Source organism: Ahaetulla prasina, chromosome 2 (assembly GCF_028640845.1).
Source record: "Ahaetulla prasina isolate Xishuangbanna chromosome 2, ASM2864084v1, whole genome shotgun sequence".
NCBI classification, from domain to species: Eukaryota; Metazoa; Chordata; class Lepidosauria; order Squamata; family Colubridae; genus Ahaetulla; species Ahaetulla prasina.
In genome coordinates, this window is record NC_080540.1 from 28,672,880 (window position 1) to 28,678,159 (window position 5,280).

The following is a 5,280-nucleotide window of genomic DNA, read 5'->3' on the forward strand; positions in this document are numbered from 1 at the left end:
CCCATCCTCCCTCGCAGGGTTGGTGTGAAGATGAAATGGAGGCAGACTTTTCCGTCCTGGGGGCGGGGGAAACACAGCACTTTACGTCTCTACCCAGCAACTGATGACGACACAGAAGCGCTTTTTCGCCATTGGTCAGGTCATTGTTCTCCCGCCCCCTCAAAACCGTCCCTGCGAGTGCCGCCTGGCAACACCTTTTCAGTTCGCAGCCGGCTCGCGAGGAAAGCTGCTGGGAGGATGCTGGTGCAGTTTCAGCCGCGATTTTTCCCGTCCGGGGCGTTAGGTGGCGCTAGTGAGCAACTCCCAGTGACTGATAGAAACTGATAAGAAACATTATTTTCAAGGAAATTATTGTTTCATGATTTGTGCTAGGATCTTTTCAAGTACCGATCTGTGATTGTCAAGACAAAAGTATTGTTTTATCCCAAAGCTTTTGAATTTTCTATACATTTGTGCAGGGATTGCATGAATGGATGTCGTTTGTTTATTGTCATAGACAAAAGTTGTATACAGTGTACAATGCAGCAAGACATAGGAATGACACTGTTTAAACTTTAAAATAAATAGCTAAATGCCTTCGAATAGTTACCAGTACTAAATCAAATGTTTTCAATCTTTTTAGCGATTTCTGAGAAATTATGTGCTAAGAGAAATAGTACATTATCTTTCATAATTAATCAGGAAAATTGAATTTAACTCCAAATTTTACAAGAATAAATCTGTGCACAACCTTGAAAAGACCTCCTTGAAATTTAATGAGACAGAAGAGGAAGTGTATGAATGGGAAGAAATCATGGATACTGCTAGACACATTATAATCCTTTTGCAGCTACAAGGATAATGTTCTCTCACCTGATTCATTCCCAGTTTATTGTCTGCTACCTGGCTCAGAAGGAACCCTTCAGCCAAGGCCACCGCCTGGGAACAGGTCTCCGCTCTGCACTCTCTGACCCAGCTCTCCATCTCTGAGGGCAGGATGGCCAGGAATTGCTCCAGGACCACCAGATCCAGCATCTGGCCTTTAGTGCTCCTTTCTGGCTTCAGCCATTGATGGCAAAGCTGGTAAAGTTGGCTGCAAACTGCCCGGACCCCTTGGCCTCCTGATAGCAGAAATTCTGAAAGCGCCAATGCCGAACATCTGAACTGGTAGTGCCCTCAAGGGCTGATTGTTTTCCAAAATTATCCACTGTTTCCAGTTTGAATGGCAAGAAAGCTTTTTCCTGCTCTCAGTCTTTCTGATCTTTGCATACCTATTTTTTTTTAATTTCTGCTCTAATGAACTTCAAATAGGAATCAAAAATTTCCTGGTCTACAGAGCAATGTTTAATAACAACGTCTATATTTTACAGGACCAGGATTTGGCTACGATTTCTTTTCCATTCTAGACAAGGAGTTACTTCAAAAGCAAGTTAACTGAGTCACCTCTTGGCAACTTTATTATAACAAGGGCAGCTTATAAATTTCATAATAAATTTTAAAAAGCAAATTAAGAAGCTTGCATATATTCCAATCTGAACATGAACTGAAAAGCAGAACAAAACAAAACAAATCAGAATAGCAGAGAACTGTAGTCCTTGTAATCCAATTGCAGACAATCATGTTTTTGCTTGGAGAACTTTGTCCCATTGGATCTTCTATTAAAATCCCTTCAGAATGAAAGTCCAAGAAGATCCACAATCAGCAGCCTTTTCTGATGGAGAATAACTACCTCCTCCCTCTTTCATGATAATCAGCTGTCATACACGTGGTCCTCTACTTATGGCCACAATTGAGCCCCAAATTTCTGTTGTTAAGTGAAACATTTGTTAAGTGAGTTTTGCCCCGCATCATAACCTTTCTTGCCACAGCTGTAAAGTGAATCACTGGTTGCTAAGTTAGTAACCTGCTTAAGTAAATCTGGCTTTCCCATTGACTTTGCTTATCAGAAGGTTGCAAAAAGGGATCACATGAGCCTGGGACACAGCAATGGTCATAAGTATGAGTCAGTTGCCAAGCATCTGAAAGTTGATCACATGACCAGGGGGACGCTGCGAAGGTTGTAACTGTGAAAAATGGCCATCACTCACTTCATTCAGCGCCGTTCACTAAGTGAACTGTTGTAAGTCGAGGATTACCTGTAATCATAGGGCACAGTAGTGGGTTTCAATTTCATTCGCTACCAGTTTGCTTGTGGGTGCACGTGTGCACACTTCTGCCCATGCGCAGAGATGTTGGGGCAGCTGGCCAGAGCCTTCTGCCACTGGCGATTCGCCCAATCCGGAACAAACCGGTAGCAACTCACCACTGGTAGGGCAGCTACTTTTTTTGACCGGCACTCTTCTGTTCTGGAAGGTTTGGACAGAGAGAAGGCTCCTCTTCACACTTGTCTCAGATCCAGATCCAGTGTCTCCTCCAGGATTTCCAAGAGAAGGCTCCCCCCACCGCACACACACACACACACACACTCCTAACACTTGATTCCTGGAGGAGGTTGGAGAGAGCCAGCCAGCCAAAGAATAGAATAGAATAGAATTTTTTATTGGCCAAGTGTGATTGGACACACAAGGAATTTGTCTTGGTGCATATGCTCTCAGTGTACATAAAAGAAAAGATACGTTCATCAAGGTATAACATTTACAACACAATTGATGGTCAATATATCAATATAAATCATGAGGATTACCAGCAACAAGTTATAGTCATACAGTCATAAGTGGAAAGAGATTGATGATGGGAACGATGAGATTAATAGTAGTGCAGATTCAGTAAATAGTTTGACAGTGTTGATGGAATTGTTTAGCAGAGTGATGGCCTTCGGGAAAAAACTGTTCTTGTGTCTAGTTGTTCTGGTGTGCAGTGCTCTATAGCGTCGTTTTGAGGGTAGGAGTTGAAACAGTTTATGTCCAGGATGCGAAGAGTCTGTAAATATTTTCACGGCCCTTTCAAAGCTCCTTTACTTCCAGTACAAGCGGAGAAGATTCTTTCCAAGTTTCCTGTGTTGGAAGAAATGTCCATCTAAGTTCAGTTCCAAGTGGGGAAAAAGACACTGGAAACATGGAGACTGCTTGGAAAGATGGTTTAATGCTGGACAGGATCACATGGCTTGAGTTTCTGAACAGAAAAGGGCTGAGATGCTGAGTGCACCTTGGCTTTATGCTCTCTCTGAGCTTTGAACTTCCTGGCGCACAGGAAGACTACCCTGATTGGTTGTCAGACCCCTAGGGGGTGGGGGTCTTAGCTAGCCTTGCTGGCTGATGTAATCTTCCCAGGTGCCATTTGGTGAGTTTCTGTTGCTAGATGGGTCCTTGTTGTGTTGCAGATGATGGTCCATTGGCAAAGGTGAGGAGAATGAGTTTCTGCCTCTGGCCCATTGACAAAGGTGCTTTGTCCTTAAAACATGTTTCTCCATTTCTCATCCAGGTGTAAGGTCCAGTATTAATATGTTTAAGCTTGTAAATGCCAAACAAGAAACTTAAACAGAGACTTGAGTAAAATAGCATTTAATCTTGATCAAGCTTAAATGGTTAGTTGCTCCAAACACATACAAGATACATGCAGGGAAGAACTACAAACAAGAGAGGGAATCCGTATCCCTTTTATATTCTTTAGGAACGTCATAAACCTTCAATTCTGGCATCTTTGATTTGTGTATCCTGGGAGTTGGTTTGTACATCCCCTGGGAACATTTGCTTTGTATATCCCCTGGAACAGGGTAGAGCCTCTTAATGAGCATCATCAGCGTTATCTCTTCCCGATCGTCTTCTTTGTGTTCACACTTAGCTATTTGGCCCCCTGGAGTGGAGGGAACTCAAAAGATCAAAGATGAGATACATTCTTAGGCAGGATGGGGAGAGATGAGATACTTCTTAGGCAGGATGGGGAGGGATAAGGCTCCGATCAAACGGTGGGACGTATAGTTTGACAAATGCCAGATACTTCACAAGAGACCCCAATAACAATCCAGGAAGTTAGTCAATGTGGCATGTTACATCTCGCCTGGACTACTGCAATGCTCTCTACATGGGGCTCCCCTTGAAGAGCACCCGGAAGCTCCAACTGGCCCAGAATGCAGCCGCGCGGGTGATAGAGGGAGTACCTCGTGGCTCCCATATAACACCACTCCTGCGCGGGCTGCACTGGCTTCCGGTGGTCTTTTGGGTGCAATTCAAGGTGTTGGTTACCACCTTTAAAGCGCTCCATGGCTTAGGACCGGGCTATTTACGGGACTGCCTACTGCCACAAACAGCCTCCCATCGACCTGTGCGCTCCCACAGGGAGGGCCTCCTTGGGGTGCCGTCGGTGAAACAATGTCGACTGGCGACCCCCAGGGGTAGGGCCTTCTCTGTGGGGGCTCCTGCCCTCTGGAACCAGCTGCCTCCAGGGTTTCACCAACTCCCCGACCTTCAGACCTTCCGCCGTGAGCTGAAGACTCTTTTATTCCATCGAGCTGGGCTAGCCTGATTAAGTAATTTTAAATGGGGTTTTAGTTTTTTGTATTAGTTAGTTTTTTAATATTTTGGCCATTATTTATATAAATTTGTAGTCTGTTTTTAATGTGTATTTATTGTATCTTTTAAATTGGCTGTTAACCGCCCTGAGTCCTTCGGGAGAAGGGCGGTATACAAATGCAATAAATAAATAAATAAAATAAATAAAATGTTTGTGTTACAATTAGAAAGGGCAGAATATATATGTCTGTGTTACAGGAAACAGATATCTACAGCATGCAGGGTATACAAAGACATCTCAAACAATTAGCAAGTTTCTACTAATTTCAGTGTATCTATTTCCTTACACAGGAAAATATAATATACTGCCCTTTTTAGTATTTCCTAAAATATTTAATTCTTCTAGGAGGCGGGTGGGGGCTAACTTCCTACAATTGGATCGCCAGCCAGCCGGGAAACTGCAGGTGAAGCCAGAGAAAGGCTTCTCTGCCTGATGGGGGCTCGCCCTTCCTCCTGTTTTTCTACTGGGGGACAAAAGGGTCTCCCCATTCCCCCCCCCCAACCCCTTCCCAGATTTCCAGCGATTTGAGGTTTCGTTCCCTCGCTGGTTGCTCCTGGGAAGAACGACGGCAACGCCCGCCCGGATCCTCGATCCTGCCATAACTCTACCGCTCGCTCTTTGCTTTCCAGGAAGGGAAAAAGGCCGAGCATCAGCGCTCCTTCCTAGAGAGGCGAGACGCTCTGGGAAAGGATAAGGGCCGAAGGAAGCTGAGCATGCGCTGTAAAGCTTTGTTTGTAAAGCTGGAAGTGAGGGTCGCTTATTTAAAAAAAAAAAAAAAGCCCTTGCCTCTCT